General features: G+C 58.3%; 3 long non-coding RNA genes across 5 annotated transcripts; 1 reads left to right on the plus strand and 2 right to left on the minus strand.

The window, feature by feature from the left end:
* Positions 1–2,852: 2,852 nt before the first annotated feature.
* Positions 2,853–7,561, minus strand: LOC122203488. The gene is made up of 2 exons (XR_006195201.1): positions 7,328–7,561; positions 2,853–6,940 (listed from the first exon to the last, which is right to left on the minus strand). It is a non-coding gene; the product is annotated as an uncharacterized LOC122203488 (long non-coding RNA).
* A 1,074-nt stretch (positions 7,562–8,635) lies between these two features.
* Positions 8,636–22,482, minus strand: LOC122203489. Of its 3 annotated transcripts, XR_006195202.1 has the most exons (8): positions 22,110–22,482; positions 21,581–21,889; positions 20,415–20,617; positions 15,562–15,746; positions 14,575–15,049; positions 14,118–14,309; positions 12,666–12,977; positions 8,636–8,742 (listed from the first exon to the last, which is right to left on the minus strand). It is a non-coding gene; the product is annotated as an uncharacterized LOC122203489 (long non-coding RNA). The 3 variants fall into 3 exon arrangements; XR_006195204.1 differs by lacking the exons at positions 20,415–20,617; positions 21,581–21,889; positions 22,110–22,482 and adding an exon at positions 17,401–17,679 and having other exon boundaries at positions 14,118–15,049; positions 15,562–16,332; XR_006195203.1 differs by lacking the exons at positions 20,415–20,617; positions 21,581–21,889; positions 22,110–22,482 and adding an exon at positions 16,027–17,679 and having other exon boundaries at positions 14,118–15,049.
* LOC122203490 lies at positions 21,806–26,962 on the plus strand. Its single transcript, XR_006195205.1, has 3 exons — positions 21,806–22,013; positions 26,246–26,440; positions 26,545–26,962. It is a non-coding gene; the product is annotated as an uncharacterized LOC122203490 (long non-coding RNA).
* The last annotated feature ends 34 nt before the right edge of the window (positions 26,963–26,996 follow it).

The raw sequence follows: 26,996 nt of genomic DNA on the forward strand, positions 1-26,996 counted from the left end.
CCATCCTCCATCAGTCCATCATCCCTGCATCCCTCCACCTGTCCATTCTCCGAAAGTCGGTCCGTCCCTGCATCCCTCCACCCATCCATCCTCCATCAGTCCTTCATCCCTGCATCCCTCCACCCGACCATCCTCCATCAGTCCCTCATCCCTGCATCCCTCCACCCGACCATCCTCCATCAGTCCATGATCCCTGCATCCCTCCACTGTCCATCCTCCATTTTTCCGTCCATCCCTGTATTCCTCCATCCATCCATCCTGTCAGTCTGTCCATCCCTGCATCCCTCCATCCGTCCATCCTCCGTCTGTCCATCCCTGCATCCCTCCACCCATCCATCCTCCCTCATTCCATGATCCCTGCATCCCTCCACCCGTCCATCCTCCATCAGCCCATCATCCCTGCATCCCTCCACCCGTCCATCCTCCATCAGCCCATCATCCCTCCATCCCCCCACCCATCTATCCTCCATCAGTGCATCATCCCTCCATCCCCCCACCCATCTATCCTCCATCAGTGCATCATCCCTCCATCCCCCCACCCATCTATCCTCCATCAGTGCATCATCCCTGCATCCCTCCACCCGTCTATCCTCCATCAGTGCATCATCCCTGCATCCCTCCACCCGTCCATCCTCCATCAGCCCATCATCCCTGCATCCCTCCACCCGTCCATCCTCCATCAGCCCATCATCCCTCCATCCCCCCACCCGTCCATCCTCCATCAGCCCATCATCCCTGCATCCCTCCACCCGTCCATCCTCCATCAGCCCATCATCCCTGCATCCCTCCACCCGTCCATCCTCCATCAGCCCATCATCCCTCCATCCCCCCACCCGTCCATCCTCCATCAGCCCATCATCCCTGCATCCCTCCACCCGTCCATCCTCCATCAGCCCATCATCCCTCCATCCCCCCACCCGTCCATCCTCCATCAGCCCATCATCCCTGCATCCCTCCACCCGTCCATCCTCCATCAGCCCATCATCCCTCCATCCCCCCACCCGTCCATCCTCCATCAGCCCATCATCCCTGCATCCCTCCACCCGTCCATCCTCCATCAGCCCATCATCCCTGCATCCCTCCACCCGTCCATCCTCCATCAGCCCATCAGCCCTCCATCCCCCCACCCGTCCATCCTCCATCAGCCCATCATCCCTGCATCCCTCCACCCGTCCATCCTCCATCAGCCCATCATCCCTCCATCCCCCCACCCATCCATCCTCCATCAGCCCATCATCCCTGCATCCCTCCACCCGTCCATCCTCCATCAGCCCATCATCCCTGCATCCCTCCACCCGTCCATCCTCCATCAGCCCATCAGCCCTCCATCCCCCCACCCATCCATCCTCCATCAGCCCATCATCCCTGCATCCCTCCACCCGTCCATCCTCCATCAGCCCATCATCCCTCCATCCCCCCACCCATCCATCCTCCATCAGCCCATCATCCCTGCATCCCTCCACCCGTCCATCCTCCATCAGCCCATCATCCCTGCATCCCTCCATCCAGCCGCCCACAAGGACCAGCTCCGGATGGACTTCTCCACAGATGTCTGTGCAGAGGGAACTGATGGTCATGAAACCAGATGCACCCAGACCCACATCTCCTGTGACAAAGGTGGAGGTACAGTCTGACTGAATCTGATTGTGATATGACACATTTACTCAGAACCGACCAGGCCTGGATATTGAATTGGATGCAGTTAATTTGGATGCAGAAATTTGGATTAGGAAGAATACTAAAAAAGTAAAAATAAAAATTCATTTTTGCATGGTTCTAAATTTCCCAAATTTAATACAATTAAAACACTCACATCTCAGAAACACTGTCATGGACCATTTACCTTCAACTTTAGATCCTGGAAAACCTGTATGGGAGAGAACCGGTGGTGAGAAATGGGTCATAAAATATGCTGGCTTTTTCTTAAAAATTGAAACATCAAAACAGAAGATTTTGGGAAGAGTATTTCCAGTTGAAGCTCACTGAGGCCTCTTGTTAACTGGGCTAGGGCTGTAGGGGTCCACTCGTCACGTGTGGAAGGAGCAGGAGGGGTGGGGGTGGAGTCCCTCCCCAGAGACACCTGCTCCTCCTGCAGACAGACCAGCCCGGGAGCGCCTCGGGCAGCTGCACCCAGAGGAGTTTCCTCCGTGCGACAGCCCTTTACAGACGGGAGAGCCGGGGGCTGCTGGCAGGGCCGAGGCAGGACAGAACTAGCGATCTTCCTCCTTCACCCCTGCAGGTGGCCTCTCACCCCTGGGCCATTGGGTGCAGGACACAGGGGCCACAGTGGTCAGGTGGACAGCAGAGGTTCCAGACACATGGAAATGCGCTCCCGATACCGTCCCCTCGGGGAGCAGGGATGCAGCAGTGGAGACAGGAGCTGCTTCCTGGGGCCGTGACGGGGACAACAGGGGACAACAGGGCACACGGTGCGGGGCGAGCACACAGCGGCTCTGGGCGGTGAGAGCTGGGAGCCTGGTGGAGCCGGGCTCAGGCAGCGGAACCGGTGCTTCTGCTGGAAACCAGGGCTGGGGACACTGGCTGACCCGGAGCCAGGCTGCAGGGAGGGCGGGACAGGCCAGGACACCGGGGGGCGGGGACAGGCCAGCCTTGCAGTATGGCACTGCCTCCTCCCGCCAGGGAAGAGAGACAGACGTGCTCCCTGACCCGGGAGGCCCTTCCTGCCCCCCGGTGCTGCCCTCGCCGGCGTCCGGAGGCTGAGAAGGCCCAGGAGGCCCGTAGCCACTTGTCAGTTTAATTCACGGTGTTTGGGATTCATTACAGAATAATTGTCTTATCGATTTGCGGCTGACATATTTACTGCTTTTGCTTTCAGATCAGAAAAGATGCAGTGTAGCTAAAGCAACTTTAATTATGTGGGTGCTTGGGAATCGTAAGAGTTGTGGGCATTTCAAATACTTTATTTTAAATTCTGGAACATGGAAATGACCATCCATGACAAAATTTCAGGCCAGCGGGACGGGCGCCCTGAGAAGGCCCTCTGCGTTCTCACACCTCAGGCCCCTTCCCTGCCCCCACCTGGCCCCCGGGCAAGGCTCCCCTGTGCACCCAGCCCGCCGGCCGCAGGGTGAGCTTGCTCACACGTCCCCTCTTGTTCCGGAAGCCTCGTTCCGGCTGGGACGCCTATTTATCTATGACGCACTCAAGGGGGAGGCGGCCCTGGAAGGGCACCCTGCATGGGGGCTCGAGAGCATGTGGGGACACTGCCACCCCACCCACGCACGTCCCGGTGCAGGAACCAGAAGGCCGGCGGGCTGCACGCTCGCTCGGTCAGACAGAGTCCTGGGGCCAGTTTGCGGATGGGAGGGTGCCGGGGCCAAGCTGGGCAGGGAGTAAAGCTCTGCCCTGGGTCTGGCACGTCAACCGCCCCCACAGATGGAACCTGGTCAGGTCTAAGCAAGGCGATCCGAGGTGGTCGCAATGTACACACGCCCTCGACTCGGGCCACTCTGAGGCCCTCCCAGTACAGGGCGTGACGATGACCAGGCAGGCCCCCAGCTGCTCCACCTGGCTTCGTACAACCTGGTCAGAGGTCGGAGGCTGTAGGACAACACAGAACCCCCCACCACCTCGGTGTCTGGAAGTTACTATCAGGTGCTGAAAATAACCCGAGGGTTTTCCACGGACAGTCCGGCTGGGTTACTCACAACTGCCCAACTCCCTGCCATGGCCCACAGAAAGCCAGGAGGAAGCCTTGGGAGGAGGAGGAGTTCTAGAAGTTTCTAGAACTCCACCGCGGGAGTCTGCCTTGTGGACTCCTCACACAGTTTCTGGCCGGCGTCTGGCAGATGCTGCCTGAAAAAAGGCCCTCAGCCACCAGAGTTATGAGATGTGACTCCAGGAATCCAGAGAGAAACCAGCTCCTCTGCTATTTCACTTCTTTCCGGAGCATCAGGACGGCCAAGAGCCTGGGGCTCCCCGGGAGAGGGCACCCCCGCATCTGGGGACGGCCCTGGGGGCCCTGACCACTGGCCGGGGTCAGGCCACCTCCTCCGCAGTGGATGTCCCCGCGGGCGGCCTCGTTCACTCCCTCCACCACCGCTCACTGAGCAGAAAACTGCCTTGACTCCTGTCCAGTTCCGTTCAGTCATTCATGCTCCTGCCCAGTAAGTGCCAACGGGACTCCTGGGAGCCGCGGGCGTGTGTGCCAGGAGCTGGCGTCACAGAGCAGGTGTCACACACACACTGGGAGGACAGCGGGGGGAACGGGCCGGGTGTGGCCTGCAGACACGGAAGACAGGGTCCAGCCCGAGGCGGCCCGGGGAGGCAGGCAGGGGCACACGGGTGATCCGGGACGAGAAGGATGACGGGCATTCGCTGGCGTTGCTGGATCCGCACGCAACCCACGCCCTTGTAGTAACGGAGCCTGCATTTTCCCTGGAGCGCCATCGCCTCCGTCGTTCTGTGCGGTGGGGGCTGGCTCCTCCCCTGAGCTGGGATGGCTCTGTGACCCAAGCCCAGCTAACCGCATCATCAGATTCCCCTGCCGGAGACTCACCCGGCGGCGGACACGGAGCCCTGGGCGGAGCACGACACTCTTGACTTTTCACCTAAATGACTGAGAAAGAAGAGCGCTGAGCTTTCTAGAAGATGCAGGTATTCGTGAGACTCGGATCCCACATGGAGACCCATGGCACGAAAAGGGAATCAGATTTGTGAGACAGAAAGGGAAGACAAAACCGCGGAACTGTCACAGGAGCCCCTGGATCGAGCCACGTCTGAAGCCGTCACCCTGGATGTTTTTGTTATGCGAGGCAGTGAATTCTAGTATTTGCGAGAGCTGCTTTGAGTTGTGTTTCTGCCACTTGAGACTGTATTACGACAAAAACAAACCTGCCTGATATTTTTCAATGCCATGTCAGGGTCTGCTTGGGGACTGGGAATTGGAAGAAACTCTCGTCCTAATAACGAAGATTTAAAAACTTGCTCTGGATCAGCGTTTCCCAGAGCTCTTAGTCATTCTGTATAAAGAGCCCCAAGTTCAATAGCACCCCGGGGAGCTCTGGCCTGACCACGGGGAACCTCTCTCTTCCCCTCTTCTAGAGGACACTGGGTTGCTTAGAGATTTTATGAGCTAATGTGTTTATGAATCTCAAACAGGGAGGGAGAGACCCAGCACTTCCCAGCCCAGTTGTCCTGGGAGTTTGTTTTGGAGGGCACACACGGAAACACAGCGTCCTCCACGCACACGCACACGTGCACACACACGAGAATTTGGAGGTGAAACCGTAGGAATCCAAGTCTATTTCTGGAAACCACCTACTCTGGCTACAGGGGACATGGCGCGTCCTCGGGGCTCTGTCCGTTCGGCACCTGAGCACCTGAGCTTCTCTGTCTGCTCCCCTGCAGTGAAGGGAAGCGAGCAGCAGAGGCTCCCGGCAAGATGCTAAGACGTCTGCAGCGGGAGCCTCACACAGTCGTCCGAGGAACCGCCAGCCTTGTGCCCGATCAGAGTGTCTGCTTCCTGGACACGTTTTCCCAGCTCAAGCACATCTCGGTGCGACATTCTTCCATCTGGGATCCGACGCCCACGCGTTTGCCCCACGGCTCTCCCGCTTGCTGGGTCTCCGGATACTTGGGAGACGGTCTCTGTACGGAGGAGGGGCCAGGTCACAGGGTAGTGGCCCGTGTGTCCGGCAGCGGGGTGGTCCTAATGACCCCTACCGTGGGGCCAGACTCCCTGGTCCAAATGCAGGCTCTGCTCTCCGTGGCTGGTTGGTGTTGGGAAGGTGAGTTTACCTCCCTGGGGGCTCAGCTGCCTCTCGTATAAAACGGGAATGACAACGGCCCTCCTGTGAGAACTACGTGAGTAGCTTATCCTTCCTGGTAAACAGTAAGCATTCAATGCGTGCTACTGGGAGGATAATGCAGGAGGAGAATGACTATCGGACGTAGAGCATCCAAGGTGAGTGAGATCCCTCCTGAGAGTTGCTGAGTAACCGAGCTCACTCAACAAGTGAGTGGGGGGGAAGTTGAGGTACGTGAACGTGTGCAAAGGATGTAGCCCAGCTCCGTGCGAACGGAAGTGTCCAATAGGTGTTCACTGTGAGAATGATGATGACGATGATGGTGATGGTGGTGACGATGGGGATGGTGATGGTGGTGATGATGATGGCGGTGATGATGGGGATGGTGGCGAGGGCCACGGTGGTTATCGTGATGATGGCGTTTATGGCGGTGGCGACAGTGGTGATGATGGTCATGGTGGTGATGCAGCGGTAGAGGTCGCGGTAATGGTGATGTCACGGTGATGTGACGGTGTGACGAACGAGTAGGCGGATGGGGAAGGGCAAGGAGAATCCACCAGGCGCATCTATGAGTGACCGCACGTGTGACCCTGCTGATCACAGCCGGACTTAGATAAACTCATCCACGTAATGAGTATTTCTCCAGGACTCACCAAGTGCCGAAGGATGTTCTAGGACTTTCTCCTACAGGGAGGCTCTCACGTGTGCACAGTAGGTCAGGTGTGAGGCTATTCTCTGCGGCCTTGACAGAATAGCAGAACTGGCCCCAGCACCCATCGGCAGGAACACGGGGGGGCACGGAGGACCTTTCCCCGAACTCCACGCTGGAGGCTCCCCCGCCGTTTCTTCCCACGTCCCCCTCCGTCCGGCAGGGGCCGCCCCCCTGGGGCAGTGACAGAGGGTCTGTCCGAGAAGAGGGTCCCCCACTCTCTGCGGTCTCTGAGGCACACGGCAGGAGCCCAGCACCTGGCTGAGCGTGTGTGTTCAGAGGCGGGAGAACGAGGGTGAGGAGACAGCCAGCAGGCATATCTTGGGCTCTGGGGCCACGGGATGCCTGGCTCTGTTCCCAGGGCCGCCCCAGACCCGCTGTGTGGCCTCAAGGAAGTGCCTGACCCTCGCGGAGCCTCCAGGGTCTCCCTATGGAAACAGGCCGTGAGTGTCTTCCTCATGAGCTGTTAGGATGAAAGGGACATGGTCATGCGACGTAAGATAGGATGCTTGATGTGTGAGGCTAATGTATATGATGACCTTACTCTTCGGAACTGTCCCCGATACTGTCGCAGATTCCCAGGGGACAGGGGTGTTTGCACCCCCCGCACCCCTGCCAGCCCAGGATCAGGTGCTCCCTTGGCACTCATCCCCCCTCCTCAGGTTGTCAGCAGGTCAGAGCAAGACCAGGGCGGACGCCGCGGGAAGAAGCCTCTGCGAGAGGGGCGCTCCTGCAGCGCCGTGTCCCTGTGCCCCGGGTCAGCCTCTGGCACTGGCTTAATTAGTAACTGAAGGTCAAGAGGGCCCCGCCACCCACAGGCTCTGTGTTTAGGCCCCCAGCTGGTTCCCACCCGAGCAGAATGAAAGATGCGATTCTCCAGCCCTGAGGAAACTCATTCCGGGGAAGCTGACGCGAAGACAGACGGAGGTGTTGGGCCTGCGAGAAGCCAGCCCCGCCGCACGTGCAGAGAGCCCCCCTCGGGGCCAGTGCGGGGTTCCCTCCTGCGCCGTGCCGGGCACTCGAGCTGCTTGGCTCCAGCCAAGTGCTGCCAGTAAGGACAGAGTCTGGGTTGCCGGCTTGTTCAAGAAAGACTCAACGTGGGGGCGCCTGGGTGGCTCAGTGGGTTGAGCGGCCGACTTCAGCTCAGGTCATGATCTCGCAGTCCGTGGGTTCGAGCCCCGCGTCGGGCTCTGTGCTGACAGCTCAGAGCCTGGAGCCTGTTTCAGATTCTGTGTCTCCCTCTCTCTGACCCTCCCCTGTTCATGCTCTGTCTCTCTCTGTCTCAAAAAGAAATAAACGTTAAAAAAAAAAAAAAATTAAAAAAAAAAAAAAAAAAAAAAAAAAAAAAGAAAGACTCAACGTGGAGCGCTGACGTCTCGTCTGGTGTCCTCTCCAACCCTGTGCAGCCCACATGGAGCACTGCAGGCTGGACTGAGCTGACAGGTCGCTGTCTCGTGGCCCCGTCCCGCGACAGGCTCTGAGATGGGTGCCCCTGACCATGGAGGCCGGCGGGGGGGGGGGGGGGGGTGAGACCTGCGAAGGCCTCCATTTCAGGTCGATGAATCCACGGATACCTGTGGTGCTTGCCGTGCCCGTGAGCGTGTGTGTGCGTGCACACGTGCACACGCACCTGGGAGTCCCATCGAAGGACCTGCAGAACTGGTCAGTGACCCCCCAGGGGAGGTACTCAGGGAGGAAATCGCCTCAGGGCCCGACACCTCTGTATGTCTGAGGTGTTCTTTTCTGGGAATTCTAACCCAAATCGAAGCTCTCAGCTTCACAGAGTTCAGCTACTTGCCCTGCAGAGCCTCAGTGTGTTCCGTCGACCGCCCGGTTCCCTCCCGAGCTGGGCGCCAACAAACCACCACCCGATTTCTCATCCGCCAGAGACGCCTGAGCCGAGCTGTGATGACGGGCCCGGGGAGGGTGGCGATCGGGGCGGGCAGGGAGCCGCAGGAAGCACACGGACGGTGAGCACTTGGCTACAAGTCCTCCGGCTTTCCGCGACCTGGTTTAGAGGGGCAGACATATGCGGGTTTCCGGGGTCTCCACCGAGAAAGCGAGAGCGTGAATGTCTGAAACAGGCCCGGGCCCGGGGAGAGATCAGGTGGGCAGGTGGGGCCGGTGGGGCCGGGCCCTCCTCCTCTTGTCCCTCACCTCCCTCACTTCTCTTGCGAAACTAGCCAGCCTGTCCGAGCTTCACAGGACCCAGTCCATGTGAGCTGGTCTTCAGTCGCTCTCCACTCTGCTCCAGCCAGTGGGCACCTGCGGGAAACACGCGGAAATTATGAAACAGGCGAGAAGCGTCTGCTAACGGCGGAGCGCGTCCACGTGAGGGCGACGTGAGGCGTTAAGGCATGAGCCGGGCGAAGGCTGTCTTCCCCAAACAACACGTCAACAAGACACAGACACGCAGGTACCCATAAGCGTGTCTGTCAACAGAAACTGTTGCCTAATACTGCCCATGCCACTTGTCCCAGCCAGAGCGTCCTTCTGCCAGGTCAGAAAAGTAACCACAGCACGAGTGTCCACGGCGATGAAGCCACCCCAAGCCCCAAACCACGAGGAGCATATCTGCAGTGGCCGTCCTGCCCTCTCCGTGCTGGCGAGCCTACAGTCTGCTCGTTCCTCTGGAAAGATCTGGGGTTCTGCTCAAATACCTGATCACCAAGTCCAGAGGCAGGGAAAGAACTCAAAGGCGCAGAACCCGTACTGGCAGTTAAAACACCGGTGGCTAAGACAGTCGCTCTCCAGGCCGTGTCCGGCCGTGCAGGCCGCGATCAACCACGGCAGACACAGTCTTCTAGGACAGACACTAACGTGTGCAGATCGCTCGGCCCTTCAGCACCCGCACCTCCCTCCGTCTGTCCGTGTCTCAGAGTTTCCTTGGGGTTCAGGAACCAGTCCCCTGGTGGCCCTTACCCGTGGTGTCAGGGGTTGGAGGGTCTGGCGACGCTTCCCCGAAATCTCCCTCTCGACGGGTTACTGACGCAGACACCAGAACTAGGCTAAGGCGCGGAGGCTGACTGTGTCTCCACCAGGCGGGGCCCCTTGCTGCACCCTGCAAGCCTCGGCTCAGAAGCCACCTCTCGGCCGACACAGGGAGGCCCCGCAGAGCCACTCTCAACTCCCGCAGGCCCTGATGGTGCCTGAGCAATGCGCGTGCCCCTTCCCTCCAGGCGACAGAACCCCCTGGGAGGTGCGCGTGCCCAGACGACAGACGACAGAACCCACTGGGAGGTGCGTGTGCCCAGCGGGGCGTATCTCTCAGGCACCTGCATGGTTCCCACCAACCCGACGGGGGCAGAGGAGCGGGAATCCTAGGTGGCGGGTTCCTTTAAGGGGTGGACTCGGCCTCGCCGTTGTCTTGCCAGGAACACAGCTGTGATGGGAGAGGTGGAGCAGCCCTCTTGTAGCACAGAGGAGCATGGGATGCCCACGCCACACGCTGTGGCAGATGCTCAGGGCACCTCGGCGGCCACACCAGCCCTGGACTGCCCTCCTTGGGTCCGGTGGCGAGCAAAGTGAGATCCCATCGGGCTGGCTGTTGGTTCTGAACAAGCACAAAATCACATACTTCTCACCCTCGTACCCTCAAATGCCACTGCTGCCAGGGGGGACTAAGAGGGAAGGGAACCAGAAGTAAAACGTCAGGCCTTCACAGAACTTAACACCACGTATCAGGCTGTCGGCCCACAGGACCCCCGTCCAGACACCGCCCGGGAGAAAGGCGGCTGCCCCGGGAGAGCACGTGGGCAGGTCTGGCCGCAAGGACAGCGATGGGGACGCCCACTCCCCATTCCCCCTGCGCCAAGCACCCAGGCCTGAGCGCGGCCCGCAGAGTCACGCTGGCCTGGTGCTCAGACGGGGCCTCACAGCCCCTCTCTGCCGAGGCTGAGCAGCAGGGCCCAGGGGCACGAGTGAAGTCCAGCAGAGCCCCCGCCGCCCCTGCCCCACGGGATGTTCTCACGGGAGCCGTCCCCTCGCCGCTGTGGGGACTCCACCTGGGGGTCCCGGCTGGAGGCTGGAGGCCCCGCGCTCCGGGAGGTGGGAGGAGAGGGGGCTGCGAGGGGGGCTGGAAAGGGGGGATCCACTGGGGTCAGATGTCAAATCAGTGCCCAGAACGGAAGCCCACTCTTCACTTGGAAGCCGAGGCTACACGGGTCCAGCGGGCTGGGGCTGATGGGGTGTCAGACCTCATGCTCTCCACCCGCGTCAGTCCGTGGCTCTCCCAGGCCCCTTCCACATGCGGGCGCTATCTCTCCGGCCCCGATCTCGCACTCCCAGCCTCCGGACTTATGGAGCACACGTCTACTGTTCATGCTCATCCCACCAGCCGTGTCCTGTGGCAGTTGCCCGAGGACCAAGACACCTTCCACGACCCTTTGGTCCCAAGCATCCCTTGGGCCACCAGTCGGCTCAGACCCACGTGATCCTTTTCTGGGGCCGAGACTGAAGCTCTCCCCATGTGCCACGGGGGCTCCAGGTGGGTGCAGCTGGGCCTGCGGACTGTCACCACACCAGGGGACAGCATAGCCATTTCCTTACGTTAGTGTGTCACGGGACCATCCCTCCTGATTTCATCCAGCTCTTCTGACAGCTGTGGGCGACCCAGCCTCAGTCCGGAGTCCTCTCTCCTGGGCTCAGATCCCGCCCCCTGCGGACTGCCCACCTGGAGTCGGGGGGTGGCGACATTCCCTGGCCCTCCTCTCCCGCCTCCTTGGCCATGGCGGATGCTGCCTACACTGCTTGCTTCCTGAGATCTGTGACTTGTTTTACTGTGGAACAAACACCTCAGGTGAGGTCTTGGCATGGATGCAGGACCACAGCCGTTCGGCTGGGGCCCATCCTGGGGCCCCCCGAGGTCTTGTGTCACATTCCACCCTCCATCTGCATCAAAAGCATCCCAACTGTCGCTTCCGGCCCTCCTTCTGGAATGTTCTGTCCAGGTGCCTCTTGCCCAGATTACAAATCATCTATCCCAGACACCCTGGGTCGACTTTCTCCAATGCAGACATTCTAACACGTCATTTGCTGAGCATCACATGAGGCTTCCGAAGGGACCTCTGACCTTTCCACGCTGTGTCCTCCCCGCTCCCACTCCTGAGTCATCGGCTGCAGGGCCGGGGCAGCGGGCTTTGCGGCCACATCCTCTGTAACAGTACAGGGTGAGCACTAACCATCCTAACCGCTTGTTTCCAGCGGCATTTCTCAGGAGACACACATTTTCCACAGCCAGAAAAAAAACCTTCCTTGCTAATTTATTAAACTGCTTTATAGCCTAGGTCTGACCAAAAGAGTTTAGGATCGATATAAGTAATCTCTGTCTCTCTCTCTCTCTCTGTGTCTCTCTCAAACGGTCTTCCGCTGGGAAAAATATTGTTTTAATAACACAAACTGCAAAGCGGACTTCCCTAACACGTCCTCGGATGGAACATTTGCGGATACCCAGCTCCTCAACCAGAGACACGGCCCCGAGGGGCCCGCAGCGGCACCTCCCAAGGAGATAATATTTTCTATTCTGTGAGAGCCGGCACAGGTTTAAAACACTGCGAGAGGCTGATCTAATTTAGAGCCTGGCTCCAGGGCTGTCATGAATAACAAGCCAAACGTTTCCATTTTATTTTCCGCTAACGGCGATCGGTTCCACTCAGAGTGGAAAGTAGGCTTTAAGGGGCCTGGCTTCTGCCCCGCGGAGCTGCCCAGGAGGGTCCTAACCGGTGACCTCCATGCCCCTCACCCGCTGACTCACATTTCTGTCCATCCCTCTGCCTCACGCTGACCTACTAGCGCCCCGCTGAAGGGGTTCACAAGTACGTCACCTGGGCCCCACTCACCTGCCCCCCCCCCCCGGCCCCCCCGCCTTGTGCCCACGCCCTGCCCACCCACCTGGCCCAGAGCTCAGGAGAACTTGCACCCGCATCTCCAGACCCACCTCCTGGCTCATTGCGCCCTGATTTTCACCAAGGGCACCAGCCCCCTGGAGGGGACTCCTGTCACCAGGGACCCAGCCGGCTGTGCACCCTCTATCCGGCTGCGGTGAAGCTGCCACCAGAGCTGGGAGGGGACGTTCTGATGGCATTCGGTCAGCCCTGCCCCCACTGCCCTTCCAGGTCACCCGAGCTGTTTCCTCTTCTGCATCAAGCAGCCAGGGTCAGTCAGGGTCACTCGTGTTCAAACATCCTTACCGATGAAGACACGAGAGGAGAGTGGAGGGGAGACGCCGCCCCATCACCCGCGTCCTCAGGAGGCCGCCTCACCATCGCCACCAGGAAGCACTCCTGCACTGCAGCCCCGCTCTGCCGCCCCCTCCGTCGGACCCCAGCTGGGCCCTGAGCCAGCGGCCGCAGCGGGGACTCGGCGCCCTCAGACATGGGGAGCGAGCCCCTGGCCAGGCCCCGGCGTGAGGACACTGGTCCACGTGGAAAGGGCGAGCAGCGTTTCCAGTCTGCCGATGCGCCGACAAGGGCCTGGTGAGTCGTCCACACGTGCTTCAACAACTGGAAAAAAATCACAGAAGAACCAAGTCAAAGCACCTGATGTTGCCGCCGGGGGACGCAGGGTACTCGTGAGCACACGCGGCTCCACGTGCCTGACCCGAGCGGGCCGGCAACCGGGCCACACCGGCCGCACGAGACAGAGGCGGAGGGCGCTTCAGTGACACGACACAATCCACGGTGACCGTGATATGGTGACTCTCCATGCCGCGACCCCGCCTTCTCCAGTGACGCTAACAGCAGTGAACCGTGAGAATAAAACCTTTACCCGCGTTGTCATTACTGTCTCAGAGAATCACCTACACCCTTAACAACTGAGCAGTCTGTGTCCCAACAAAGGAGCATACACTCCCAGGCTTTTACTGTGAATCATTAATTTTGTGTACGGTTTTTTCTCAAAAGAGAATAATAGTCCCGCAATTTAAGTGGCTGACTTTGCAGTGTACCTGCCTCCAAATCTCTTGATGAACTGAGCCTCCTGGGTGACTAACGGACGTGTGTGTGTCGTATGACGACTCAGGAACATGCCATGTTTGCTTCTTGAGGCACGAACAGCAATGAGAACAGAGACCCCACAGGCGGATGCAGACGGAGGCCGGAATCCTCCTCCGGAAGAGAACAGGGAAGGGATGGGTGCGTGTGAGGATGGGGGCAGCAGAACCTGGGGTCTCAGAGACCTGTCCTGCAGCCCCCACAGCCTCGCTCTCGCATTCACCCTTTCTAGCCTCTGATTTCCAGCTACGAGGTTATTATTTGTATCTCATTCATTCATCCTATGTGTATTTAATGAATTCCTATGGTCACTGCTGTGCATCTCGTGACAAACAAAAACACATGAGCTGACAATCTAGTGGAAAAGACAAATAGGAACTGAAGGACCCGTGAGGTGTGTAAGTGTCACCAAGGGAAAGGAGACCACACAGTCATGCCCACCTGGTCCAGAAAGGACAGGGAAGGTCCCTTGAGGAATGACAGCAGAGCTGATATGGGGGACCTCTGGGAGTGGCCAGGAAGGGGAGCAGGGAGGGTGTTCCGGGCAGAGGGAACAGCATGTGCAAAGGCCCTGGGCTGGAGCAGGGACGGACAAGGAAGGAGGTACAGGCGAGGCTGAGATGGGCAGGCTGGGCCTTGGGCCTTACTTACTCAGGTGTGAGGGGAGCAGAGCAGGTCCCCAGCAGAAGGGGCAAAGGACGAGATGTGTTTCTTTAAAAGCTCGTTCAGTCTGCCCCAGGAGTGCAGAGGGGGTGAGGGAACATCTGTGGAAGCCACTAGACCGGTCAGGGGGCTGTGTAGGCACCAGGCAAGACACGATGCTGTGTTCCCTTGGGGTGGAGGCTGTGGAGATGGGAAAAGCAGATGGATTCCAGGCAATCCAGGGGATTCTGGGCAAGAAATGAACAGGTTGGTGATGGGTCAGATATGAGGGGAGTGAAGGAGACAGAATATAAGGGACGAGTAAGTCGATGGACCGGGGTTCCATTTACTAAGTCGGAAACGCCTAGGGAGTTCTGGAATGAGGGAACAGAGCTTGCTCCTGGCTCGCTGACTTTGCTGCACACGAGCGGCCTGCCGCGCACGTCAAGGGAATGCCGGGACGTACGCACGTGCAGCTAGAAGACAGGAATGCCGCACACACGTGGATTTCGGGTCCCTCAACGTGTGGGCCGTCTCGAAGGCCGGGGACCAGAGGAGAATCTGTGTGGGACACATAACACCCGGGCCGAGGCGGGAGAGCTGGATGGGAAGACCGGGCAGGAGGAAACCCGGGCGCACGTGGCAAAGCCATGTGTGAAGGGGGTGCACAGAGGAAGGGGTGGCCGGTGACGGTGTCGGGTCTGCGGGGCGGCCCGGGTGCACACGGGGAGACGGATACAGTGACTCCCGGGCACCGGTGGCCTTGGCAGGATGCGTCTGCGTTGAGTGTGGAAGAGAACCGGAAGAGAGTGGGTGCCCTGGTGAGGAGCAGGTGCAGCCGAGACACTTCGGACCAGGCCAGCCGTGAGCAGAGCTCCGCGGAAGCGTGCGGCCACAGGCGGGGCTAGCGAGCGGGACAGACCGGAAATGGAGGGTAATTCCTGCCGGGAAGCAGGGTTCAATTCAGGGGCCAACAGGCCGGGAAGGTGACAGACAATGAAGCGGGCAGGGCGGTGTGCAAATGGGGCGGTGCCTGCCGGCAGCTCCGGCCGCGGAAATGCAGGCCCATTGCCGGCAGATCCATGGAGGCGTTTTTGTTTCTGTTTTAAAGCTGAGAATCCTGCAGGCTTAGCTGATTTTCAGGAGAAACGCACATCTGCAAGCAGCTGCCGGACAGCCCGATAAAGGGAGGAGGGGACCCAGGTATCCCTGTGTGTCTGCAGGAGGTGGTGCTCAGGGGAGGAGGGGACCCAGGTGTCCCTGTGTGTCTGCAGGAGGTGGTGCTCAGGGGAGGAGGGGACCCAGGTGTCCGTGTGTCTGCAGGAGGTGGCACTCAGGGCTCCCCGTGCTGCTTGTGCGACAGCTACTTCTCAGCGAACTGCACCCCCGTTTCTGCCACTAGACCAGGGACTGCACTGGGTGGTCTGTGTTTATCCTCCCCCTTCACACTCACATTCTTCTCTCGCAAGTCCTTCCTCAAAGAGCCCTGAAGGCTCTTCTTCTTCTGGGTCCCCGAAAACACGTGCTCGATGTCAAATGCCCTGAAAGCCACAGTGGCCTCACTCACACGGAGCAGGCTCTCAGCTCCGTGTTCCGGCAAGTCCACGGGAGATCCGTCTGCTCAGGGCTCCAAGGAACCTGCCAGGAGGAGACAGCACTTGGCCTCAAGTCACACTTGCCCACCAGGAAAATCATCTCTCCGCAGGACGTGTGTTCTTGGCGACACCGAAGACGTCCTGAAATGCCGGAGGGCAGCACAGCAGACTCCTGCACGAGCCGAGACCTCCCCGAGCCTGCTCGGTGGGTGTGTCGCCCGGGGTCATTTCGGATCTGCAGAGCCAGTCGTGGTCCTCCCTAGACCCCGCCTCCCGTGGTGCTCCAGAGACAGTGACCGAAGCACGGCCCGGTGGTGACATACCCGAGTCAGGAATGTGGCTCCGCACCTCACAGAACAGTTCCACTGCATTCTGACTTGATAGCTTGGGGTGCTGACTGGTGCTCAGACGGTCGGAAATGAGAAAATGTGAAAACACATGCATTTTCTCCTCTTTCTGATGAAATGCCAAGTTAAATCCCACTTTCAGCGGGAAGAGCAGACTCTTGGCTCATTACCCAGATGTAACTTGGCCGTGCCGGTCGGTTTAGCCCCGTTTGTGACAAATACACTACTGAGACTGCTGGGTTCAAATACATTTCTGATGCTGAAGTCTGGAATCTCCCACGGCTGTGAGGAAAGACAGAAGAAATTTTCCGTTGGTTTAAAAAAAAAAATCTCTCTAATAACTGCTGTCTCGTCTCCAGATCTCCCGCACCAGAAACGGGAGACTCCACCTTAATCCACGTTCTCCTCTGCTAACATCCTGTCTGAACTGTGACAGCCGGCAGCTACTGGCCGGGGTGCGTGCAGGCCGCTTGTGCGGTCTGCAGAGGACGCCGGTCCCAGTGGCTGATCTAGACCTTAGCCTACGGGAAAGCCTCACTATTCCTGTTATGAAGTTTCCTGCTCCCAGACGATGAGAATTAAGAAGCTAACAAAGAAACTCTGGCAAGCAATGGTTTATAAATGCCTAAATTCACTATGCCGATCACCGCCACTAAAGAAAAGAAAAACGACACTAACATAGAAGAACGCATATAACTGGCCAAAACGAGAACAGAATACGTTCCTCTAATGTTAATATGACAATTTCCTGCCATCTCTCAAAATAAAACTCAGGATAATAAAAAAGAAACTTTACACGAGGCAAAAACATGACACCTAGGTTCTAAAGTCCACTGGCAACTGACTACAAATGGCAAATTCTGACACGTCTGTTTCGGAAGCCATCAGCCGCCTCGTCTGATGCCTGGCGGAGGGCGTGAGATGGGCTGCGTCTGCCTGCAGGGAGGGTCTGTAGGAGGCCTTCTCTGGGAGGTTCTACCAACACCTCCAGGGTGGAGAAGGGAGGGCCACCGGGACTATGGGAGGAGGAGCCCACAGCACACAGCTTTAGAAGGGACCCATGGAGATGGAGAAAGGTGGGTGGAGACCGGGAAAGTCTGGAGGTCAAGTCAACAGGTTAGAAGTGGGCTGTCTAGGAGGGACCCTCACCCAAACTGAAAACCTCAGCTCTGCATGAGCCCATGTGAAGAGGACGGAGAGACAAGCTACAGGCTGGAAGGAAACACTGGCAAACCGTACATCTGACAACGAAATAATGTCCGGAATACGTTAACAACTCTCAGAGTTAACCAGTGAAAACACAAACAATCCTATTAGAGACTGCACAAACCACAGGAACAGACGTCTCACCAAAGAGGACGTATGAATGGCAAATAAACCCATGAAAAGATGCTCCACGTCGCTAACCACCAGGAAAACGCAAACGAAAACCACACATCTGTCGGAACGGCTGAAATAGAAAGTTGCGAGCGAGAACAGCAAATGCTTAGAAGGTGGGGAATCAGGTCAGTCACACGTTGCTGGCGGGGACGTGTCATGGTACAGCTGCCGTGGAAACCAGATTGGCAGTTTCATATAAAACTAACCTACAACATGGGGCGCCTGGGTGGCGCAGTCAGTTAAGCGTCCGACTTCAGCCAGGTCACGATCTCGCAGTCTGTGAGTTCGAGCCCCACGTCGGGCTCTGGGCTGATGGCTCGGAGCCTGGAGCCTGTTTCCGATTCTGTGTCTCCCTCTCTCTCTGCCCCTCCCCCGTTCATGCTCTGTCTCTCTCTGTCCCAAAAATAAATAAAAAACGTTGAAAAAAAAAATTAAAAAAAAAAAAAACAAAAAAAAAACTAACCTACAACCACACTATCCCACGACTGCGCTCTTGGGCGTTTCTCCCAGAGAGAAGAAATGTTCCTACAGGAAACTGCACGTGAATGTTTCCAGCAGCTCTATTCATAACGGCCCCAAAACCTGAGACAGCCCTGCTGTCCTTCAACGGGTGAATGGCCGAACAAACTACACCCGGGCCGTGGAACACTGTGCAACGATGGAAAGGAATGAATTGCTGACGTAGGCAAAAATTTGGATGAATCTCCAGGGAATTATGCTCAAATGAGTGTCGTGGGGAGGAAAGGTCCTCAAGTATGGACCCAGGGAGGCTGGAACAGGAGATGGCAGTGAGAGTGACAGTCCTCATCGTCCCGAGTGCAGTCAACAATCTATGACTTGATCAGTGGCTGTGGTCTTCTGAGATGGGGACGGAAGGGCGACTGCTATCGAAACAAAAGGGGCACTCGCATAGATTTGGTGTCTGGCGTGTGGCAAGACACTAACAATCATCAGAGGGATGGAACAGAGTGAACGGAATGGGTGAAGTGAGTGGAAGGGGTGGGATGGAACAGAATGAACGTGTGGATAGAACTGCATCGAAGCTCCTTGCAAAAATTCTTCTTTAACTTCTCTTCTCTTTATCACGCATACTTGCCTCCTCCTCGGTAACTGTCTCGGTAAGATCACAACCTCAGAGTCAGCGGGCGTTTCAGGAACACCCTGAACTGTAGCTGCAGTGACTGCAGATATGAAACAAACACAACTTTTGGGAGAAGGTTACTAAGTCAGCTAAAAAGAAACTTTTTAAAAAGCGAGCACACAGTTCACACCTACGTTATCAATGACTTGGGCATTTTCACCCGTTGAAAGAGAAAGCTGCCGTAGAAGGGAACTGAAGTTTTGATGCAACAGGGCCAACCTTAACAGCCTAGTCTACGTTCCCAAAAGTGCTTCTCAGGTAGAAGGCATTGCTTCTCTCGCCTCGGACCGTCACGCAAGGTCACGGAGAATTGGCCAATTTATCCCCATTCCCCCAAGGAAGCATATTCTCCCGCCCCCAAACCACATCTTTTCTATTCATTCACACGTTCCTCGTTGCAGGGCCACTCTATGAAATCTTCAACATGGCCTCAGATGCTCTTTACTCAACGTTAACACCCAGAGATCAGCCCTGGCTGCCACTGGAGGGGCTTTTCTGCTACAGACGGAGAAAAGGAAGGAGCGCTTCCCCGTTCGGCCCACTGCGCGCCGCACCCTCCCCTCCCCCCCGCCACCAAAAGCTCTCCTTGTGATCACAAGGAAAAACAACTGTCCTAAGTGCAAAACCAAGTCAGAGAAGGGAAAGTCACCCATCTGCACATGGCGTGGCTGGTGGTGAGGAAACAGCCTAACAAGTCCTGGGAGAGTGGGTGGTGATGCCTCCAGGGAAAGACGGTGACTACGTACAGGCATCACAGGGTCTTTGAAATCCACTGCCTCAGCAACCCTTGAAAATAAAAGGGACATTATTACAAAATGGCAAAGGAGGGCATTCAGCTAGAAAATGGGTTTAAAACCTAATATTAAACTTCAAATTATTGAGCCAGTGATCCTTTTGGGTGAAATTTTCAATTCTATCGCTGAACGCTACTCTATTTAAGACTCTGTTCTGGAACCTACAGGCATATCCAGAAAGATGAAATATAATCCCTTGGCCACAGATAACAGACAATTTAGTTAAGGTCCAGCAGAATGGCCCAGGAAGCTGACGGACGACAGAAAGAGTCCACACAACTGGGGACAGAATCTCAGCAATCCCACATCACCATCTGTGTGACCTTGGGGAGACCACTTGTACCGCCAGAACTTTAATTTTCCTAATTATAAAATGGTGTGATAAATCGTAGTGGTGGGGGGGGTGGGAAGAATAAAAAATCTTTTCTCCCCTACACCTCCCAGCTCCACCGGCGGGGCCTCGGGAACCAGACTGGCCACAGAGAAACGAGAGAAGCAGAAGCAGAAGTTTCCTCGCACGTCCACCAGAGCGTCCAGTGATGAGCAACTCCAAGGGCGGCTGGTCGCTGGGCTCACGCAACACGTAACTAAAAGAACAAGCTTTGGGAGGAGGACAAGGACTTCTGAGTTTCCAGGGCACCATGTCGTGGGAAGGGAAACATACGGGGAGCTAGGGAAGAGGAAGCCAAGTCCGTGAGCCGTGTTCCGTGGATCCCGAGGCGCGACCCCTGGGCTGGCGAGGGTCCACGTGTGTCCCTGGAGATTAGCTCCTGTTCCTCCCAGCAGAAAGGAGACAAAAGACACCTCTCCGAGTCGATGTCCTCACTTTGGGCAAACAGGTGCAGAGCAGGGAGTTTTCTCTTGTATCTGCTTCTTCATAACTTCCTATCACGCCTTCAGCCCGAAATAATCCGCACGTGTCAGTGGCACCTCTCGGGGTGGCCCATCTGAACGCACTTCAGGGGGCGTCTGCTGTCCCGCTGCCCAGCTGCCCCGTTCTTCTGGTAAAGGCCCTCAGTTTCCCTCCAGGTGACCGCCCCTTCCCTTACCTGCAGCCCACGTAAGTCGAAGTTGACTCCATCCGTGGCTGGGAAGCAACCCGTTACGTGGCCTCAGTTAACAGTGCGCCGTCTCCCTCAGGCCGCCGTGCCTGTTCGCGGATGAGCGCGTGACCCAGGCAAGTCCAGGAAGGAAGGTGCAACAACACTCGGACGGAATGCTGGCTCGGGGACGCGGTGCCGAGGGAGGAGGCCTGGGAAGGGAGAGACCGTGAGCCGCTCCGAACGGAGAGGCTTCCCATCAAGCGGGTGTGGAGCGGAACTGCGGCCAAAGCTCACGTACCCACAGGCCTTGCCAACCACACGTGCCAAAGAACCAGTCTGCCTTTGCTTCAGACACTTCAGGCTGGGTCTTCTGTCATTTATAAGGCAATTAAAATATCCCACCTGGTACAGAAAAGCCGATGCAGAACTGAGACAGCACTGACGGTCTACAGTAGGTATTGAATACACGACGACTGTGCCAACGTTCCTGCCACCTGCAATCATTTAACCCCTCCCCCGGTCACTCGGCCACCTGCTTCTTCTTTCCTCATCTGCACCCCTTGTGCCTCCCAGCTCAGCTGTCCAAAGCGCCCACTGAGATTTCCACGCGTCCCCGTGGGGGCGAGTCCCGAGCCCTGGCTGTCATCTGACACTGAACAAGGCCCGTGTTTCCCTCCTTCAACAACGGGTTTTCTCTGAAAGACAGCCTGGAACAGCCAGGATGCAGCCAGGATGCCCCCGTCACACAGTGAGGCCGTGCTGGTCCAGAGGGGGGGGGGGGGGAGTGGAGGCGGCTCGCAGCACGCACCCCTGCCCCAGCACTGACCCAGCACTGCGTCCTGACTCCTCCCATGCTTCCCGGATGCAGAACGGGCCTCCAGGAGGCGCGCAGGGGGGTCCCAGGGGGAGAACAGCCGGAGCCTCCCCTTCTCCGGCTGGGCCACTCCCTCATCAGGAGACGCGACCGAGGCAGGGCAGGGCAGAACCCGGGGCGCCGCGCATCCGAAGCCCCTCCCCCGGCCTGAGACCGCCTGCGAAAGGGCGGCGGAGACACGCAGTGCCGTGTAATACACACCAAAGACACGCGTCGGGATGAGATCCGACCCGGAGCCCCTTTTCCTCAGTGACTGCCCCCCCCCCAGCCCCTCTGCCCCCCTACACGCGGTGCTCACGCCGGACAGGACGGCTGCTCCCCGCGTGGGAAAGGAGACTCCGCTGGTGACCTTGGGCTGCAGGCTGCGGGTCCAGGCCGGGGCGGAGCCGCGACCGTCCGCCGCTTCGCACCGTGAGGCTGGTCCGCGAGGAGGCAACGACGACCTCACAGTCACACCGGTGCTTCGAACGCGCGCCAACGGGCTTCTGTTCTGTCGTCACGTCCCTGCTGTCCAGCATGACGACAGGCAGCATTTCTTGTGCGCTGATCGCAGGCCAGCATCTGTCCTCACCACCAGCCGAGACAGAGGTGACGTCACCACCCATTTCTGGGACAGGGAAGTGACCAGAGAGGTCACACAGAGGAGCGGGACAGTGAGCCCCGTCCGGTCACCCAGGCCAAGGGGCTCCAGACCGTCTGCACCAAGACGAGCGGCCACTGCGAGGCTGGAGGTCGGGAGCAGGTCCCGGCCCGACCTTGGGAGCCCCGGGGTGAGACGGACGCAGCCGGGGCCCCTGTGTCACTGCGTGGAGGGCACCCCCACTGACCGTGCTGGACCCGGCACCGGTGAGAAGTAGACGCCTCGGTGCTCGGCCTCCGACAGGTGACGTGTTACTGCGGCAGCGAGGGGGCGAGTGGTGGCGAGACTGACAATGACACGCTTCCCGTTTGGATCCCGGGCTCCCGACGCAGACATCAGGAGGGTGACACCATCCACGCACCAGCATGGGGGGGGCCAGCCGCCCTGTCACCCTTCTGGGAAGCCCCGCCCCAGTGGGCACCTTCATCCACGCTCAACTGGCTTCGTGGAGAGTCCGTGTGCACGTCTGGCCTTGGCCTGACTCCTGCCTGTCCCGCCCTGTCCCCAGCTCCTTCCTCTCCCCCCGACTCTGATTGTCCTGCGGTCTGTCTCTCCCCATTTCCCGCCCCCACACCCCGATTTTCCACACCCCGCTATCGTGCGGCTGAGGCTACCACGGCATCCACCCGCTCTCCACAGGCCAGGGGAGACAGTGTGCAGGCAGGAGCGAACCACGGTGGCTCCGGGGCAGGTCTCCTAGTGCGTCCCAGAGCTGCCCCTGGGGCGGCATGGGGACTTCTGGAACATTCTTTCCACCGTACACCTGCTCCAGAAGCGTATCCTGCGGGGAGCCTGGAAGTCCTCAGAGAGGAGCAGCCTTGACCCTGCCCATAGCTTTTTATGATTGGCTGAGCCGTCGTGCCAATCTTGGGCCACTTGCCCGGTGATTGGTGTAGGCCATCATGTGACCCAAGCTTGGCCAACGAACTGCGAGGGACTGCCTGCAGGGGGAATCATGGGAAAGATTCCCCTGCTGGATGGGAGGGGAGGTGCCGCGCCTTGGGTTCCGCCCCGACGCGGTGGGGGGAGGGGTGTGGTCCCGGGGTCACCCCGGCCTTTTGGACGCAGAGCAGGAGGCCTGAGGCTTGCCGGGGACTGAGGCGTGTCCGCCAGACATGAGCGGGGCGGCAGAGCCAGGCCCCCACGGCCACCCGCCTCCAGGATGCCCGGCTCGGACGGTGGAGCTGTTCCGTGGCCCACATGGGGAGACTGAGGCTGGCAGAGAGAGAGAAGCGACCCAAACCCAGGCTTCTCCGACACCGGAGTCACGGGGCTCCTGTAGCTGAGGACGGTCCCTTGTAGCACTTGTCAGACTGTGGCCCGTGTCCACGCCCTCAGCTGAGCCTCCTGAAATCCGTGCCCGTCGGTGGTCCTGCTTCCCGGAACCTCGTGTGCTCCGCGCACGATCGGACGAAACCCGGGAACGCGGGCTCCTCCCTCCGCTTCCGGACGCGCGGACACGTGGTTTGTCCTGTGACTCCGGATCTGTGCTCAGCAGGGAAAAGGAGATGAGAAAAGGCTTGGTAAGTTCCTCCTCCTGTAGCGGGCGCCGTTGTGTGTCCTTACTCAGCAGGGACCCATTTAGTCGTTGGGAACCGCGCGGGACGCTTGGGATTCTAATGCATCTGGACGGGGTCAGAAGAGGTGCAGGCTGCCCCCCAGGACCTCTGCTGATAGGGTTTCCCTGAATCTGGCAGAGAACCACCGTCACCTCTGCCGGGCTGGAGGGCAAGGTGCCGCTGCGGCAGGGCCTCCCTGGAGGGACGCACGGTGCCCCCGATGCAACAGGCTGCTGAGCCCGGAGATGTTCTGCAGACGGAGGTTTGCCATGACAGCTCCTAGAAACCACGGCAGCTCCTTCCCAAGTTACTAGAGCTGCAAACCGTGGGAAAGGTGGGATTTGTGTGAGGCTTTCGATCATAGAAACACAAATGGCATCTTGGTCTCAAAGTAACGACTCTCTGAATTCTAAATAAAATGCAGGAGATTCACATTTTTCCCCCTGCGCGACACTCTCTCTAGTCCTTCTGTCGCTTCTGTGAAAGAGAACAAATCCCACTTTTCACCGTGGAAGCCAAAAGACGGAAATCTCAAAGGGCGAAAGGAACGCATGCTGGTTTTGCCGGCAGGGGATCTGTTTCCGCCTCCAGACCAGCCTGTCTGATGCGCCCTCGCCCTCGGGGTGCCCTCCCTTCCCTGTGTTTTGGGTGAGCCTGACCCTGCCGCCGTCTCAGGGAGGTCACTGGTGACCCCGGCCTGGGCCTGTCAGCTGGTTGTACACCTTGTCCCGCCTCTGTCTCCCCAGTCACGGTGATTGGCTCCTGGAGGCACACGGACCACCTTTGCCGAGAAAAGTCAGGCCTTCCCCTTTATAGCAGCTGTCGGAGAAGAGAAATTCTCCGTTCTGCTGAGGCTGTTGAGAGGTGAAGCTGGGACTGGGGGGCAGCGGGCAGGCTTCCGAGGTTGCCCCGCCCATAACACAGCTGCCGGGAACGCAGGAGAATGTGAATAGAGTGAAGACTCCTTGGTAACGTCCTCGGAGCTCCTGGATCGAGCAGTCCCTAAAGTGACTTCTCCTTACCCCTCCTGTCTTACTTCAGTCCTTCTGGAGATGGATTTTCTGTCACTTGAAATTAAAAGAGCTGCGATTCCGTGTCAAGCGAGCCACTCAAGTTCAGAACCTGAGCAAGGGCAGGCCGCGGTCGGGGACCCAGATCATTCACCCCCTAGCCCTGAACTTGCCCCGTTGTTCTGGCTGTCAGTTCGGCAGACTTTCTGGCAGACGATTGCGTATGGAAACTCATAAGCCACAGCCCTTCTTTAAGAAGAGAAAGTGCACTGTCTCCTGAAAAAATTGTGGTGGAACTGGGGGGGGGGGGGGCGGGGTGGATGGAGGGAACTGACCGAGCGAGGAGCCGCCCTGGAGCCCTGGAACTTTCGCTGGGGTCTGCCGTGCATTGTTCCGGTTTGTCTGCATAGGTGCCGTGTGCTGAGTACCTCTCAAGCCTACCTCACTGATGGGGGGGAGAAGGGAGAAGTGTCTCCCCACGTCCCACGGCCTATCCTGGTGGGAGGAGGATCTTCTGTAGGTCGGTCCACCTGCGGGGGGGTGGGGACAGGGAGCAGCTCTGAAGCACCGCCCTGAGTGGGCAGGAAGGGGGCGTCCTCGGGCATCGTGAGGCCCGTCAGAGCCGGCGCGCAGGAGGCATGTGGTGAAATTCTTGATCAAAAGTATTCAGATGCACTAATGAACCCAGAGTAATCACCACCCCAAACTTTCTATAATCATCCATCAAGTACACCTCAAAACCCCATAACAATCAGCAAGACAATATCTGTCTCAGTGTGTCTCCGTTAAGGTGCCAGTTTCTCCATCCTGGGGAACAGGTGTTCTAGAGAAACGGCTGTATTTATGAGGTTCATTAGGATGCCTCTCAGCCTGCGGCGCAGACGGTCCCCTTAGGAGAGCGCGGAGCGAGAAATGCTAGTGAGGGAGGCGGACGGAAGGAGCCCTGTCCTCCCAGAGACGGGCAGAGCTGGCCCGAGCCCACCCCCCACCCCTGTGCCCACTGACCAACGGCAGCTGTGAAGTACATCGCGATCTCGTCCGGGGTCAGGGCCCGTTCCCAGATGATGAACTCATCGAAAGCTCCGACCTCATAACGCTTGGTCTGGTCCCGCTCAGACCCGATCACGAGGTTGACGCTGGGCTCCCCGTAGGCACGAGACACTTTGCCGCTTGGGTCGGAGGTGCCCAGGGACCCACTGACTAGACTCTCAAACTGGAGGAGTCGGGGGATTTCCACGTGACTCCGGCAGGGGCTGGGAGAGAGAGACCTCCATTCGGAGGGTGTGGGAACCAGCTCCCCGTGCAGTCTTGTTTTCTCTTTTGAGCAGATCCCTCTTTCTTCAGATACGTGGTCGCTGTTAACCTTGGTGGGTCCTAACACACGTCTCACCTCACTTCTTTGGGCACAGGAAAGAGAGTGCCCTTTCCTCACATCCCACAGTCTCAAAGGGCAGTTCAAAGAGAATCCTGGCTCCTTTAACACAGAAGCGCAAACTCAAACGCCCGCAAACAAAGCTGATGCTCAAAATGTTTGACAGCTGGCAAGGCCCAGCACTGACAAGCCAGACCGCAGTCAGCAGGTCCATATTGCAGGGTTCAGAGCCTGGGGCACGGGAGCGGGGGAAGGTACACACCAGGATGCGGTTTCCATGGCCACCGGGATGTTGGGAAGGGGACTTGATTGACAAGGGGCAGCAGGGACTCGGCCCACGAGCAGGGAAGGATAAACCCTGCATATCACATCTTATTCCCAGGAAAAGCTAAAAATTCATGGTTCTCAAGTGTGGCGTTTTCTAACTTATTACGCTTAGCGCTATTAAAAAAGAGCACTGCACAGGCCTACGGGGACACGAGAGCCCGCCTCCGGACGGTGTCAGTGCCCCACCAGGGATGCTGACCCCTGCTCCGCATGCCGTGTAGTACATGTGTCATCGGCGCGCTGGCGCCAGGTAAGGCTAGGCCAGGGGTCGCGGCTGACGTGCTTCCGGGTGGGGCGGGTGGTCCAGACCCTGGCGATTGGGCTGCAGAGTGTGTGTTTTTTTTTCCTACTAAGCAACCTGCCTCCCCCCCCTGAGCTGGAAGACGACTCTCCTTCCGTGTCAAAGAAGGCGTCTCCTGTTGGCAGAAACCTTTGGACTCCCGCCTGCGCTCCTCACTCTTGCTTCCAAACATGACTCCCTGGAAGCCCCCCCTGCATCACCTCTCAATCCCTGGCGGCCTCCCCCCTCCACTGTTTCCATTGGGACCTTCCCCGGCCTCCAGGCCTCCTGCCTGCCTCTCTGACCTCCGGCCCTGCAGGGGGCCTGGCCCCACCTCACGGAGAGAGCAGACCAGCAGTTGAAATCTGCCCTCCCTATGAGCAGCTTCCTGCGCACCAGCTGTCAGGTGTAAACTGGTCCCAGGGGCGCCTGGGTGGCTCAGTTGGTTGGGCGTCTGACTTAGGCTCAGGTCATGATCTCACGGTTCGTGAGTTCGAGCCCCGCGTCGGGCTCTGTGCTGACAGCT

This window comes from Panthera leo, chromosome D3, assembly GCF_018350215.1.
Source record: "Panthera leo isolate Ple1 chromosome D3, P.leo_Ple1_pat1.1, whole genome shotgun sequence".
NCBI classification, from domain to species: domain Eukaryota; kingdom Metazoa; phylum Chordata; class Mammalia; order Carnivora; family Felidae; genus Panthera; species Panthera leo.